Source organism: Phocoena phocoena, chromosome 13, assembly GCF_963924675.1.
Source record: "Phocoena phocoena chromosome 13, mPhoPho1.1, whole genome shotgun sequence".
NCBI classification, from domain to species: Eukaryota; Metazoa; Chordata; class Mammalia; order Artiodactyla; family Phocoenidae; genus Phocoena; species Phocoena phocoena.
The window spans coordinates 82138628-82155394 of record NC_089231.1 but is presented as its reverse complement, the minus strand read 5'-3'; the positions used below and the strand labels follow the sequence as shown (position 1 = coordinate 82155394).

Genomic DNA, 16767 nt, shown 5'->3' with positions numbered 1-16767 from the left:
TATAGTGTAAATTTTTATTCTTTTTTAAGTAAGTATTCCTGTTATAGTACTGTGTTAAATTTAAGGATTATTATTTATTTTCACCAAAAGTCTAATATAGTATTTAGGTTTGGGGGACTGTTATTTTAAATATAAGAAATTGTCAAAGTGCCTCAAGTCTCTGCTTCATCTAGACAAGGTATTTGAAGATTTCTTTGGTTTTTCCTTAAAGAAAGATACTAAATTCATATGCCACCCTTTACTTCATTTCAGTTTCAATTTACTTTTCAAAATTTCTTTTAGATTTGAAAACTCAAATTTCAAATTGTTAGCATGTCCATCTTGGGTTCTTTCTTTTTAGCTATCCTGGAGAAAACAAAACAAAAACATTTTAATGAAGAAAGTTGTTTCTACCCTGTGCAAAATATACAAACTGGATTAATGGCTTTGGGTGTATTTGTTCCCACATGTGTTCTACTCTTGATTTTTGTTAGAAAGTGTCTTTCTTGGTAATCAGAGAATCTTATTAGCATGGAAATTTTTCGTAATTCTAGGAGCTATTACTGGAAGAGATGGGATCCATCAGAGTATGGAAGAACTTACCAGGAAAGTATAGAAACAAAGTTCTTTTTTTTTTTTTTTTTTGCGGTACACGGGCCTCTCACTGTTGTGGCCTCTCCCACTGCAGAGCACAGACTATGGACGCACAGGCTCAGCGGCCATGGCTCACGGGCCCAGCCACGGCATGTGGGATCTTCCTGGACCGGGGCACGAACCCGTGTCCCCTGCATCGGCAGGTGGACTCTCAACCACTGAGCCACCAGGGAAGCCCCAAAGTTCTTTTAACATATCTTAAGAAAAAAAGAAGCATTTCAATGTTATTAAGTGGTTTGAATCTGGTCCTCAGCTTACTTTAGCTACTTATTTGGTCAAATATCCGTTACCAGCATTCTCATTTGTGCCCGTAGATCAACTATTAGATCAACCATGTACTAAAAGAGGAAAGGCTATGTTCACTGTGTGGAAGCAAACCCTTATTAACTCAATAATCAGTTTTTGAACATTGAGGTAAATGTATTTGTTCAGTGTTGGCTACTGCCTTGTTATTTTTAAGCCAGCAGTAAGTGATATTCCTTTAACCAGAGTATGAATTCCTTTGCAAATATTTGAAAAAGACTAGATGTGCTTCCCAGAAACAGCATTTTATTCCCCAAAGTTATGTCAATTTGTAAGATTATTAAGCCTAATGATTAGTTTTTTCAGCCTTCACTGTCTTTGATGCTCTTCTCAATTTTTAAAATTGTTAGCGACAGATACTCCAAGGAATGCTTACAATTCTGATTTGATTATTGCTTGCCTTCTGTATTCCACACAGAAAGAGTATGTGGATTAAACTCTAAGGCAGCTCCAAAATTACTTTATTAACTGAAGCCGAACATCATTATTATTTTAAGAAAAGCAAATTGAAAAAAAAAATAGCCCTAAAAGTACAAAGTTATTTATAGTTTTTATGTAACATTGGACATTTAGTAACACAGCTTAATGGGTTTTATACAGTGACTTTCCACTCATTTTACGATTTGATTGGAACATTAAAAAGCTTTGACTAACTCTGACAGTTTTTGACAGCTGGCACTTACAGAAGAAGAATTTATTACATTTTTCCTTCAGGATTGATACTCTAGCTGGCTAATTGATGAGAGTACTTAATCGTTTTGGAAAATAATCCGGCTTCCACATGATGGCCCAAATAAAGGAAAAAAATGTAGCCTGTGAAATCTGCTTCTGCATTTACAGATCTTCTCCTCCTAGGACCCAGTATTGCCAGCTGTTGCATGGGACTGACTATTTAAACTGTAAATTTCAAAAGGCCAGTGCTTATCTTGCTTCCTGTATTAGTTAAGGAAATAATCCAACTTTAAAGGTTGTCCTTTAAGAAGAATCTTATAATAGGATAATGTCTTTTCTGTTATAAATCTATTAATAACTGAATCCAAGATCATGTATTTTCCCGGTCCAGAAGGTGTAGCAGAATTGTCTTAGAACATTGTTCGAAGGCATATGGAAATTAAACCAGATCTCAGGAAATTGTAGAACATTTAACTTTCTTCTTTAGATTAATATTTTCTATCATTTTGCTTTAATGCAGCAGACAGCAGTAATAAAAGAAGCCATTTCATTAAACCATCAAATAGTTTACATAACATATATAATTTGGGGGGAAAATTTTAAGGTCTGTGAATTTTCCAAGTGTGTTTCTTAAGTTTTTAGGCTAACGTAATACAAAGAACTTTTTGGTAATTTGAGTAAAGGTAGAGACTGAATCTGTTGCTCAAACTAAAAATATATAAATTTGCAGAATTCTTCTGAATTGATTTTGAAAATATGCACAAATGGGTAACTCGCTAAAGCTGCCTTTACAAAGGCAAAAATCAAATTTGTATTGAAAAATGACTTCTCATGGAGATGTGTGTCTTAGTCTTATAGAAACCTCCTTGTCTTACACAGGCATTCACCCAACATTAGTGACTAATAATAAGTGTGAATCAAAGACTTGTTTCTACAAAGGGTTCTTAGGCGCTTATATCATTCCTCTTGCTTGGCAAGAAGGAGTGATTAGCCCTAGGGAGTGAATAAGTTAGCACCACCCTGATGATTAACTTTCCTTAAACTTGGTTATATCAATAACTTCTCCATTGTTGTGGTAAAGGTGAGATCTAGCTTATATATACAATGAATCCTTCTTTTTTAAACAATCCATGGCAGCCAGGAGAGAAATAAAGTACTTTTATTAAATATGTAATTGTTTCCCTACTCAGGAGAAGCTGCTAGCCTGAGCTCCTCCTCCCTTTCCTTTTAAATGAGAGCAGTTTAATTAGAGCTATTTGATGTGTGGCAGCCAGGCATGAGGTGACTTTTGTCTGGGGAGGATGGAGAGGGATCGTTTAAAGTTATGTGTATCAGTCTTTGACCCTTCTGTCTGAAGACAATCTTAAAAAGAGAATATTGTCTGTAACTGTCATTTAGTCTCATCCCATCCTTGCAAAAGAAGTCAAAAACTAAAGCACAGAATCCAAACAAGTATTTTTTTAAAGACTTAGACAAACATGCTTTCTGCTCCCATGCTCCCTCTTTTGGCAAACTGTAAGTACTTTCTCAGCAGACACCGATAATTTCACTATTTCCTTTCTAGAATTGCTAAGAGACTTGAGTCACCAAATTTGGTTTCAGAACACAAAATTCACTCTTCAGAACACAGAAGGAAATTAAAGATTTCTGCTTTTCAGTGAAAGTATTTGTTTCCGCCTCAGTTCAGAGTGTTAATGGCAGGTTCCTGGCAAGACTGCTGCTTTACACTGCATGTGAGAAGTTGGTAAACAGGCATAGAGTTTTGGAGCTTGAAAGGAACCTCAGAATGAGTCATGTAGTCACTTATTAGATTGGGACCTTTGAGGGACCTCTTTGAGCCTCTCTACAGTGCAGAAATCAGGACGTTAACGCTTGTAGCAAATCACTTTCCAGCCTGGGTAGAGTAACCGCAATGCAGCTCACTCCTCACGAGGGAGCCTGTTCCATTGTTAAAGAGCACAGCCTGATTGGTTTATTGGTTCTAGAAGTGAAGCAGACTTACAGAGGAAGAGAAATTTTTTTCAACAGCAGTTAGGCAAAGCGAGATTGAACAAATTTTATTCCCTGTAATCTAAAGCTCTGTAATCATAATCATGATGATGATGATGATGCTAGCAGCTAACCCATTATTAAGCACTTGGTGTGTACCGGACACTGTCCTAAGTGCTTTATGTGTATGAATCAATGTAAATCTCAAAATAATCCTGTGAGATACTATTATTCTCATTTTATAGATGATGAAACTGAGGCATAGAAAGGCTTTCACAGTATTACACAGCTAATAACTGTGGCAGAGCCAGAGTCTAAGACCTGTACTCTTTACTACTGTGTTGTCCTGCAGTGTGACCCATGAATATACTGGTTATATATATCCATAAAGGTTAGTGTCCATTTATAAACTATAATATGTGTGAAATTATTTTTATTGCTTCTTTTTTTTAATATTTATTATTATTTTTTTTGGCTGCATCAGGTCTTAGTTATGGCATGCAGGATCTTTTGTTGTGGCGCACGGGCTTCTTTCTAGTTATGGTGCGAGGGCTCCAGAGCACACGGGCTCAGTAGTTGTGGCGCAAGGGCTTAGTTGCCACGCTGCATGTGGGATCTTAGTCCCTGACCAGGAATTGAACCTGCGTTCCCTGCGTTGGAAGGTGGATTCTTAACCACTGGATCACCAGAGAAGTCCCTATTTTTTTGCTTCTTATTTACTAAATGATTTTTTTTTAATGTATTTGCTTACTGTACCTGAGGAACAAACTTTACTAATTTACTTTACTAATTTACTAAATTTACTAATTTGCTAATTTACTAAATGGTTAAAAATAAGCTCTACCAACCAGATGAGGGAATTATAGTAAAAATGATTGTCAAGTAAATACATAAAAGAAGCAATGGTTTTAGATACAGAGCAAATAGAAGCTTTATAGGTTATAATTTAAAACTTTCTCTGTGAAAGTCTTAAAATCATGTGTCTCCTGTTGCTGGACATTTAGATTGATTCCAGTTTTTTACTTTATGAACAGTGCTGCAATGAAACTTAAAGATCGAGATACAATAAAATATTAAGCAAAACCACAATATTTATTTAATTTGGTCAAATCCAGAATCCACTGAATAGTTTTATGGACATTTCTTGCCTTCATCTATGAAAATGCCAAGGCCAAACCAAAGAAATTAGCAAGATATTACTTGATTAATTGGAGAATGAATTTGTAAGTTCACTCATTTACTTATATGCAAATATTTATTGAGTATATTCTGTGTGCCTGACACTGTGCTAAGTGCTAAAATGAAAATGAACACGACCTGGTTTTTGCTCTCAAAGAACTTACAGTCTAGAAAACTCTAATATTAGGCAGCAAAAAGAAGTTTTTTTAATCTATAGAACAAGGAGCTCAGAGGAAGAAGCAATTAATTCTAACAGGGGGGTTTGAGGAAAGATTAATGGAAGAGGTGGGACTTGAGCTAGATTTGTAAGAATAAGTTAAGATTTTGATAGGTATAAGAAAAGTGGAAGACATAAAGGCATTTAAGGACATGGCGTTTTCAGGAAATGACAAGTCTAGAATGGCTCAGTAAGTTACCCAGTTGCATGGGGCCAGGGTAAGGAGTTCCTATTATGTGCTAAGCTCTTGTGCTCTGTAATTTGATATGCTGGGCATTCAGCTGGATTCTATGAAAAGGTACAGTAAAAGTATAAGACATGGCCCCTGTCATTAACAGGAGTAACAACAATACATTAAACAACAGCAAATATATCGAATCCTAATAACCAAGTGCTAAATTTTGTGTGCTATCAAAGTGCAATCAAAACGGAGATCTAGGGAAGACTAAAAGGTCAAAGGGGGGTCCAGGAGGCTTCATCAAAGAGGGAGGAACGATCTGGGCCTGGAAAGATGAGTAAAATTTGGATAGGAACCAGTAATCGAAGGAGTTTACAGCACTGGATTATCCAGTAGGCAAACAGATGTACCCTGATATTTGATATTTCAGAAATCAAAGAAGTTTTCAGGGCTTCCCTGGTGACACAGTGGTTAAGAATCCGCCTGCCAATGCAGGGGACACGGGTTCGAGCCCTGGTCCAGGAAGATCCCACATGCCACGGAGCAACAAAGCCTATGCGCCGCAACTACTGAGCCCGTGCTCTAGAGCCCGCGAGCCACAACTACTGAGCCCACGTGCCACAACTACTGAAGCCCGCGTGCCTAGAGCCCGTGCTCCACCACAAAGAAGGCACCGCAAATGAGAAGCCTGCGCACCGCAACGAAGAGTAGCCCCCGCTCGCCACAACTAGAGAAAAGCCCGTATACAGCAATGAAGACCCAACACAGCCAAAAATTTAAAAATAAATTTTTTTTTAAAAAAAGAAGTTTTCATTAGAAAAATCAGAACTCAGACTTCCTTACACTCTTTTTAGGGTTTAGGGTCTCTAAAAGTTTCAATTTAACTTTTTGGAATGGGATCAAGAGTTAATAGTCCTATGGGAATTCAAAGGAAAAAAAACCAACACTGTGGGCTGGAGCAGTCTAGGCACGCTAGAGAAGGAGAGAGTACAAGTTTCAACCATTCTGGAAGCATGGGTAGAATTTGGCTTAGGGAGGGAACAAGAGCTCCATGGGGAAGAGGAAGCCCCAAGAAAGGGATGCCCTGAGGTACAAGCCAGACAAGGCTGGAGAGAGTAAGAGAGTTGAAGCTGGAAAAGGAGTTGGAAACCAAATTGCTGAAGGTTTTGAGTTGGTACACTTGTTGGCATTGTTCTTAATATCCCTGCTTCCTTTTGGACCCTTGATGAAATGAGAGATTCATACATTGTAGAGAATCACAAATGAATCATCTCCAAGAGAGACTACTATCATGGACTACGTTTGATTTGGTTTTTATGACAAAGGAGAGCAGTATAGGCAATAAGCCAGTTATTTGTTTCATTGTCTTTGGAGGAATATTTTTTACACTAACTCAGAGATTCAACATTTTATTCTTTGATTCAGTTTACAACTCTATCATCTCATCTATACAATCACGTTTTTGCTTCATGTCACATTTTCAGATATATGGAAAAGATTTGCTAATTCAAAGAGTTTAGGTGAGAAACAATTTTTTTTTTTTTTTTTTTTTTTATGCGGTACATGGGCCTCTCACTGTTGTGGCCTCTCCCATTGCAGAGCACAGGTTCCGGACGCACAGGCTCTGTGGCCATGGCTCACGGGCCCAGCTGCTCCACGGCATGTGGGATCTTCCCGGACTGGGGCACGAACCCGTGTCCCCTGCATCGGCAGGCGGACTCTCAACCACTGCACCACCAGGGAAGCCCACAAAATATTTTAAAGTTATATTTTTGTTGGGAGACATTTTTATAAGTTTATATGATTTCCTGTATATCCAAAAATGTGAGAAAAAAATTCAGAGCTGGTGTTTAACAGTGCTTGATTTCTTTTTCTTGAGAGTAGGAAAAAGAACTCTTTTATGTTGTAATAATTGACAAGTCGCTGAGGAGAGCCTCAGCCCTTGAAGAGACCCACTTGCTAGTGACTTGGCAGTGTCAAACAAATGTTCAACTTTTATTCTGACACTTCTTGAAGAATTTGATTGAAACTATATATGTCCAGATAACACTCAGCAAAGTGCCCTTCTTGCATTTGTTTCAAGATATATTTGGAAACAAGAGAGATGACCTTGGACTCAGCTGCTTTTCCAATTTAGGACTTCTCTCTGGGTCTAGTGAATAATATTCTCCAACATTGAAAATTCAACAAATGGAAAAAACATTTTCGTTACTATATGCCATAAGTCCTATGATAGAGGATTTTTTTCCCCAGCAATATGTTCTGCCTCTAAAAGAATGATATATTTAGACCACAAGCTCTATATTAGCTTTCTAACCATCTACTTCAAAATACAGGAACACATTTGCTTTTCATCAGAGTGCCTTTTTATAAATCTAAATTGAGCTGTCCTTGCTTTTTAAAATATTTTAGCATCAAAGAAATAAAAAATAACGAGCAGTTAACCCTTCACCTTTGCTTTTTGGCATTCAGAATTTGTTCGGAAGCCAGGGTTCATTGTAGCTTGATGTAAGATCTAAAAGAAGACTTTGGAGGCTCTGACATCCCCGTCTAAGGTTATTGCCACCTGTCCAGATGACAATAGATGCCCTACTAGTCTAACCTCAAGCCTGAAAGCCAAGGTTAGCTTCCAAATGTATCTACATTTAGCCCATGGAGATGGATGGTTTTAACTGTCATTAAAGCGATATTCTTTCAGTTACCGTTTTGCATATTTTGGAGGTTTAAGCAGTTCCATTTTTAATTTGTTGTCACAGTCACAGGATAAGACTTAGGTAACCTTTCTGATAAAGCAATTTTACTTTTAAGCAAATAATAACAACTGATCATTGTCCTACATGGCATATTACCGGGGATAGTAACGTTTTCTATTTTCATATGGTTTCCTAAGATGTTACAGTCAATCAGAGCATTTATAGAGATGATTATGTTGTTAGCAATAGTCTCCAGCATGCACAATTCATTAATTACCAATAAAATGTTGTGTTAACACACGTGCACATGCTTACATGCACATGTAGAAATAGGGAAACACAACATGATACTTCAAAGGATAGCTTGTTCTCGAGGATTCCTTGTTGCTTGATTTTGAATCAAGTATTATGTCAACTGTTAGCCACATGGTGAGTGATTTTTGCAACTATTACCACTTAAGCAAGATCCTGCAAGCCACTGCACAGCATGACCTTAAAAAAAAAAAAATTTTTTTTGCACCAGCATTACTTTGCAGTTTCCTAATTCAACAGTAGTGACTTATATTTTTAATCTGATATTTACTTCTTTATAAAAACAGGTTTTGCATGAGTGTGGCTATCCTGTGTACACTTCCATTATTTTTTTTTTTTTTTTTTTTTTTGCGGTACGCGGGCCTTTCACTGCTGTGGCCTCTCCCGTTGCGGAGCACAGGCTCCGGACGTGCAGGCTCAGCGGCCATGGCTCACGGGCCCAGCCGCTCTGTGCCATGTGGGATCCTCCCAGACCGGGGCACGAACCCTCATCCCCTGCATCAGCAGGCGGACTCTCAACCACTGCGCCACCAGGGAAGCCCCTATTTCCATTATTTTATTGATGTTGAACCAGATCAATTGCTATAGTCACCACAGGGCCCTAATTAAGTATATAAGAGCTCGTAGTACCCAAGCTAATTGATTTTATAGGATGATCAGTGAAGTTTGCTTTTCCTGGTGCCAGAGATTCCTCCAACTGCACAACTTTTGAACTGTGCTTTTTAAAGATACAAAAAAAGGAAATAAGGTGATATTTTCCAAAGTATTCCTAAGATCTGTAGTGCTCAAGCAAGATTTTAATGAGGGAAAAGTCTCAGAGAAAAGGTAATTTTAAGTAATACAGAGATTAAATGTGAGTTTTGTTGAATGTTTTCATAAAATATTATCTTTCAAATGTATGCTTTCTCATCCTTCTTCTAAAAACATATACAAAACTTTGAGCCAAAGAGTCAGAATATTCCTACATGGTTTGTGCTTATTAAGTTTGTCGGTATGTTTCAGGAGCCCTTTTCTCTCTACCCAGCTCTCCTTATTCTCAGGTATTCTTTTTTTTTTTTTTTAACATCTTTATTGGAGTATAATTGCTTTACAATGGTGTGTTAGTTTCTGCTTTATAACAAAGTGAATCAGCTATACATATACATATATCCCCATATCTCCTCCCTTTTGCGTCTCCCTCCCACCCTTCCTATCCCACCCCTCTAGGTGGTCACAAACCACCTAGCTGATCTCCCTGTGCTATGCGGCTGCTTCCCACTAGCTATCTGTTTTACGTTTGGTAGTGTATATATGTCCATGCCACTCTCTCACTTTGTCACAGCTTACCCTTCCCCCTCCCCATATCCTCAAGTCCATGCTCTAGTAGGTCTGTGTCTTTATTCCCACAAGAGACCTCCCAGCTCCATGTAATATCAAACGGCGAAAATCCCCCCGAGATCTCCATCTCAACACCAAGACCCGGCTTCACTCAACAACCAGCAAGCTACAGTGCTGGACACCCTATACCAAACAACTAGCAAGACAGGAACACAGCCCCATCCATTAGCAGAGAGGCTGCCTAAAATCATAATAAGGCTACAGACATCTCAGGTATTCTTAAGCAAATCAGAGCATTGTTGATGTTCAGTAAGTATTCGTTGCTTAAGAAGTAGTATCTCTCTGTTAACTTCCTAAGACAGGAGAGATTTCTAGCAACTACAAAGTAAATATATTTTTCTAAACTAAATTCATGTCCAGCTATCTGCAGATTTATATAGAATCTGGTCCAAATATTTGCAGTACAATCAAATCAAAGGTTTCTTTGTTTTCTTTTTCTTATCATGCCTGAATATCTTACCTTGATCTTGTTGGTACAGAATCCAGATGTGCTGATTTAATGAAGGCAGATCTAATATGTTCCTAGTTAAAACTCAATTTAACATCTTTATTTTTTTTTTGTCTCTGACCCTCTCCATCATTTTTTTCCTCCTTGTTTATGTGTATCATTCCCTTAATCTTCAAAACTTTCTTTTTTCGTATCTCAGACACACATTCTCTTGCCACTAGTAAGTTTACTTCTAGAGCATTTTTCAAATATTTTTCATTAAAAAAAATACACACCGTGGTGATGATTGTACAACTCTGTGAATATACTAAAAAATAGTGAATGTGTGCGTACATTTAAATCACTTTAAATTGGTGAATTGTATGCTATGTGAATTATGTCCCAATAAAGCTGTTAAAGATAAAAATACAAGATCAGTGTAACAAAATTCAGATAATATCAAAGAATAGTAGTTTAAAAAAATAAACCCTCACCTGCTCAGTCTTCTCACTTCTCAGAGGTATGTCCACAGTTAGGTTTTAGAATATTCTTCCAGACATTTTAATTGCATACACAGGCACATATATGTATTTACAGCCTTTTAAAATTGTATACAGAAAGGGTTATATTCACTATTCTGAAACTTGCTTTTTGCACTAAACAGTAAATTATAATCATATGTACATATAGAGCTATCCTACTCTTTTTTTTTTTTGTGGTATGCAGGCCTCTCACTGTTGTGGCCTCTCCCGTTGCAGAGCACAGACTCCTCCGGACGCGCAGGCTCAGCGGCCATGGCTCACGGGCCCAGCCGCTCCACGGCATGTGGGATCTTCCCGGACCGGGGCATGAACCCGCGTCCCCTGCATCAGCAGGCAGATTCTCAACCACTGCGCCACCGGGGAAGCCCCTCTCCTACTCTTAATAGTTGCAGAATATTCCACTATATAGGTGTAGAACAGTTTAATTAACAAATTCCTTATTGAACATCCTTCTGCTTACATCTTTGAACCCTTATGCAAGTATATCTGCAAGGAAAAGAAATCTTAGAAGTAGAATTGTTGGATTCAGAAGTATGTGCATTTAAAATTTTAGATAGATACTTTAGATCAATAGATATTGCCAAATCACCCTGCAAAAAACTGGTGACAATTTGTAATCCCATCAGTCATGAATGACAGTGCCTAGTTTACTGTCCCCTTACCTATACTAGGTATATTAGCTTCATAACATCTCTGTCAATATGATAGACTTAAAGAATTATTTTAATTTGTATTTTTTTAATTATGTAAGGTTGAGTTTTTATAGCCTCTTCTTTAATTTTTTAAGTATTTTTTTCTAAATGAGAAGTCCATAATGTTAATTGTAGAAAATTTGAATACAGAAGATAATTAAAATAACCTGTAATCCCACCACCCAGGGATTATCACCATTTACAATTTTACTTCTAGTCTTCTTTCTGTGAAATTTATCTCATGATTATTTTTAACAAATAATGAAGCTTATTGGTAAAGGAATTTATTTTCGTATTTAAAATACGCAGTTTACAAAATGAGGTTATAATACAGCTACTCAGACTACTGCTTTGAGCTCTTTTAATCAAGGTGCTATATAAACATTCAGTGGACTGAGCTCCCCTCTGCCAAGCTTTTGGGATCAGCTAGTGGAAAAATCATTAGCATTCTTTCCTTGACACTGTCCTGTCACTACCAGGGCTCAAACTGGATGAGATTTCCTAGGAGCCAATAGGTCTCTTAGTGGAGGAGAAGGAACTCTATAATCCCTTAATGGCATGGAAGATAGAGGAATTCCTTTAAGGAATACCTTAAAGAACAAACACATTTCCTTTAAATATATGTCTATAAAGGAATATATTGTATATATAAATATTGTATTATATATGTTTATGTGTGTGTATATAATTATTGTTCTCTCTCACACACACATAAAACAGGAGATGAGATTGGTGAGCCAGGGTAAGACCCTTCAGAAAGTGTAGTAGACACCTGGAGAGCAGTAAAATGCTTTACAGGGTCAGCCATTTAAAGATACAAGTCCTGTATGGTAATCATACATATCCTTATCTGATTCTCCTTTTGGACTGTAAGAGCATGGAATGCGGAATTGGTTTCTGTTCACAGTTGTATTTCCTGTGCCTACTTGCACATAAGCAGCTTTGATCAGTTAATACTAGTTAAATGAATAATGAATGAATGAAAGTAATAGAGTGTGACCTTGAGTAAATCACTTAATTGCTTTGGACCTCAGTTTCTTTCTCTGACAACTTCAAAGAATTGTTGAAAGGATCAAATAAGGTTATGTATGAAGGTGGTAGGTAAGACTGGGAGCCCTCTCCAAACTGATTGCCTTCTCATTATTTTTACCGAGCTACTTACAGTCACCATTCAGGTAGGGCTTACTGTAGCAACTGCCCAAGTATCATCTTGATTAACCAGATAGAGAATAAAGTAAATATAATATAGCTCTGTAATTAGAAATAATCACTAATATGTCCTGGAGACTTTGACATCTTAACCACTGCTTCATTCTCACTATTCAAAAGTATGTTATATAAATCTAATACTAGAACACTCATCAGGCTTAGGATAAAGTTTATAGAAAATGAATGTTGGGACTTCCCTGGTGGCACAGTGGTTGGGAGTCCACCTGCCAATGCAGGGGACCCAGGTTCGATCCCTGGTCCGGGAGGATCCCATGTGCCGCTGAGGGGCTAGTCCCGTGCACCACAACTGCTGAGGCCCGCATGCCTAGAGCCCATGCTCTGCAACGGGAGAAGCCACCGCAATGAGAAGCACACGCACTGCAGCGTTGAGTAGCCTCCGCTCACCAGAACTAGAGAAGGCCCAAGCGCAGCCACGAAGACCCAACGCAGTCAAAATAAATAAAATAAATAAATTTTTTTTTAAAAAAAGAAAATGAATGTTGTCATGCCTTTAACACACTTAGAAATGCATATGTATGAAAAAATGCATATGTATGATTATTGTCTAAAAGCAGAGACGGTATCTCAGGAACGCACATATAGTATAAGTATGGAATAGTTAGTAGCTGTTCTCAGAGTGACCCATTGTACATGATTGTAATGAACATCTGTCCTTTTTGGCTTATCTTGTATCAAATTGTCACAGTTCCAAGCAGTGGTTACATTTTAGAGTTACTGTGATGAAATCAAAAAAATCTATGAAATATTTTGTGCATTACTCAAGATAGATTCTGTGACCTTTTAGGTTTGTTGAAAGAGGAAGCTAGTGTATTGTAAAACCAGTTAAAATAAGAATACACTTGGAAGTATAAAGTAGCATCAGCTCATAGACCTTAGGGAAGATGCCTTACTTAGTGGCCAAGGCCCCAGAATTTCAATTTATTTAGAAACAAATCTGTATAAAAACTTATATAAGTAGAAATATTTCTCAGTCCAGTCCTCTTTAATGTAATGCCATAATAGAGGCAAAAATAATAGACTAGCACATAAACTTTCCTTTTTTTCTATTTGTAACCAAAAGCATTGCATAATCAGGCAGGAACCAGGAAGTAAAAATAATCACAAAATTAAACCAAGTGATCTGTTTTCATTATACTCCAGCAGGAGTAAAAAGTAAAGATAAACACAAGCCAGCAAGTTTCTTTATCAAATTTGAAAATTCTTTCCATGTCAGTCATACCTTAATACAATAAAAATAAAATTTTTATTAAGGCTTGTAACTCAACACTGTCCTTTTTAAACTTTTTAAATTATGGTGAAAAATACATAACCTAAAATTTACCATCGTAACCATCTTTAAGTGTATGGTTCAGAATATTCACATTGTTGCACAATAGATCTCCAGAACAAACTGAAACTCTATACCCATTAAACACTAACTCCCCATCCCCCTTCCCCAGCCCCTGGCAACCACCGTTCTACTTTCTGTCTCTGAATTTGACTACTCTAGGATCCTCATATAAGTGGAATCATATAGTATTTATCTTTTTATGACTGGCTTGCTTCACTTAGCATAATATCCTCAAGGTTCTTCCATGCTGTACCATGTGACAGGATTTCCTTCCTGTTTCAGGCAGACCATTGTCCTTTTTTTTTTTTTTTTTTTTTCATTGTCCTTTTTAATGTCATTTTTATGGTACAGTCTATTCTACTCTTAAACATCTTTGCAGGTTTTGTCTATGTTAACATCCCAGAGCATGATCAAGTACAGAATGATGAGAAGCAAGTTGAAATGCACATTTGGACTTCCAAATTATCTTGTCAAGAAATCAAAAACGGTTATAAAGTGATTAAACAATGCAGGACTTAGTTTGAGAAAAACCTTTAAGACCTTTTGCAAGCCCCTTGTATTGAAGGGTTTTAGTTGCTTTGTTTTTCTAGAAATGTATTTGACCTATTACAACTTTTTTTGAAGTATCTTCTAAAAATATCTGCTGCTGGATTATTTTTTTTCTTTCAAGCCTGCAGACATTTTATCTCACTTCTTCAATTGAGTTAGCTGTATTCCTTTTCGTGAATAGCACTCCTCCCCTGTTCTGTCATAGCACAGCCTTATGTTCCTACAGTTCATTAAGGGAAAGCAGTCGTCAACTAGATATTGTTAGATATTGCTAGATCACAGAACCTAACAATAATAATTTTTAAAAAGAAGCAGTTCATTCATTTTCAGTCTTCTTACCTTAATTTTTTAACAGCCTTATTGAGATATAATTTACATACCATACAATTCACCCTTTCAAAAATTCAGTGATTTTCAGTACATTACCAGAGTTGTGCAACCATTACTACATTCACTTTAGGAAAATCTCACCACCCTGAAAAGAAACCATGTACCTATTAGCAGTCACTGCCCATTTCCCCCAGACCCCCCAGCCTGAGAAAACCACTAATCTACTTCTAGCCCTATAGATTTGCCTATTCTGGAACTTCATATAAATGGAATCATACAATATGTGGTCTTTTGTGTCTGGCTTCTTTCCCTTAGCATAACGTTTTCAAGGCCATCCATGTCATAGTATGTATCATTAGACTTCATTACTTTTTTTTATTGTGGGAAAATACACATAACATAAAATTTACCATCTTAACCTTTTTTTTTTTTTTGGTTGGGGGAGGGGGGTGTGCCACACCACACAGCTTTCAGGCTTTTAGTTCCCCAACCAGGAATTGAACCTGGGCCCATGGCAGCAAAAGCACCAAGTCCTAACCACTGGACCACCAGGGAATTCCCTTAACCATCTTTAAATGTACATTTCAGTATTTTAAATACGTCTACATTGGTTCTACAGCCAATCTCCAGAATTCTCTTCATCTTATAAAACTGAACTCTATTCCCATAAAACAGGAATTCCCCATTTTCCTTCTCCCACCCTCTGCAACCACCATTGTATTTTGTCTCTATGAATTTGACTCCTCAGGAACCTCATATAAGTTGAATCATACAGTGTCCTTTCTTGACTGGTTTGTTCCACTTAGCATAATATGCTCAATAACCTTGTCATTCATGTCATAGCATTTGTCAGAATTTCCTTTCTACTTCATTAACTTTTTATGACTGAATAATACTCCATCATATGGCTATACCGCATTTTGTTTATCCAGTCATAAGCTGACGAACACTTAGGTTATTTCCACTTTTTGGTTATTACAAATAACAGTATTATGAACATTCATATACAAGTTTTTGTATAGACATGTTTTCAGCTCTCTTGGGCATTTACCTTGGAGTAGAATTGCTGAGTTATATGGTAAGTCTATGTTTAACTTTTTGTGGAACTGCAAAAGTTTTTCAAAAACTTTTTCACTGTACCATTTTACATTCCTACCAGCGAAGTATGAAGGTTCTAATTTCTACACATCCTCACCAAGGATACTGGAAAAAAGGATATTGTTATCATCCATCTTCTTTATTATAGCCAACTTAGTAAGTATGAAATAGTATTTCATTGTGGTTTTGTAAGCATTACCCTGATGGCTAATTTTCATATATTTATTGGCCATTTGTATCTTTTTTGACAAAATGTCTATTCAGATCATTCGTCCATTTTTTAATTGGGTTATTTGTCTTTTTATTGTTGAGTTGTAGGAGTTCTTTATTCTAAATACAAGTCCCTTCTCAGACATATGACTTACAAATATTTTCTCCTATTCAACTTCATTATTTTGCATGTGGATATCCATTTGTCCCAGCACCATTTGTTGAAAGACTATTGTTTCCCCATTGAATTGTCTTAGCACCCTTACTGCAAATCAGTTGATCATAATTGTGACAGTTTACTTTTGGACTTCTCAGGGTTAACCTTATAAAGAGGTTCTGGTTCCCATCTGATCCTTAGCCCTGGGTCCCACCAGTCATCCTGTCCCACTTCTTCTCACCTATCATCCCTGTGTGTGCATATTTCTAGCATAAGGCAAGGAGATTTGGGGGCATCGATTATTTTTAGTTTAGGACTAATACAAGGTTGAGGGTTAGTCAAACTCAAAACTGCGTCTGTTAATTTAAGCTCAGATTTTTTTTTTTAATTTATCTTATTTTTTTTTTTTGGCTGTGTTGGGTCTTTGTTGTTGTGCGCGGGCTTTCTCTAGTTGCAGCAAGAGGGGGCTACTCTTCTTTGCGGTGCGCAGGCTTCTCATTGTGGTGGCTTCTCTTGTTGCAGAGCACAGGCTCAGTAGTTGTGGTTCGCGGGCTTAGTTGCTGTGTGGCACGTGGGATCTTCCCAGACCAGGGCTTGAACCCATGTCCCATGCCTTGGCAGGCGGATTCTTTTTTATTTTATTTTATTT

The 16767-nt window shown here is 37.2% G+C and overlaps 1 non-coding gene across 1 annotated transcript; it reads right to left on the bottom strand.

Annotated features, from left to right (window-relative positions):
• Positions 1–15135: 15135 nt before the first annotated feature.
• Positions 15136–15208, bottom strand: TRNAK-UUU (transfer RNA lysine (anticodon UUU)). The gene has a single exon. It is a non-coding gene; the product is annotated as a tRNA-Lys (tRNA).
• Positions 15209–16767: the final 1559 nt, after the last annotated feature.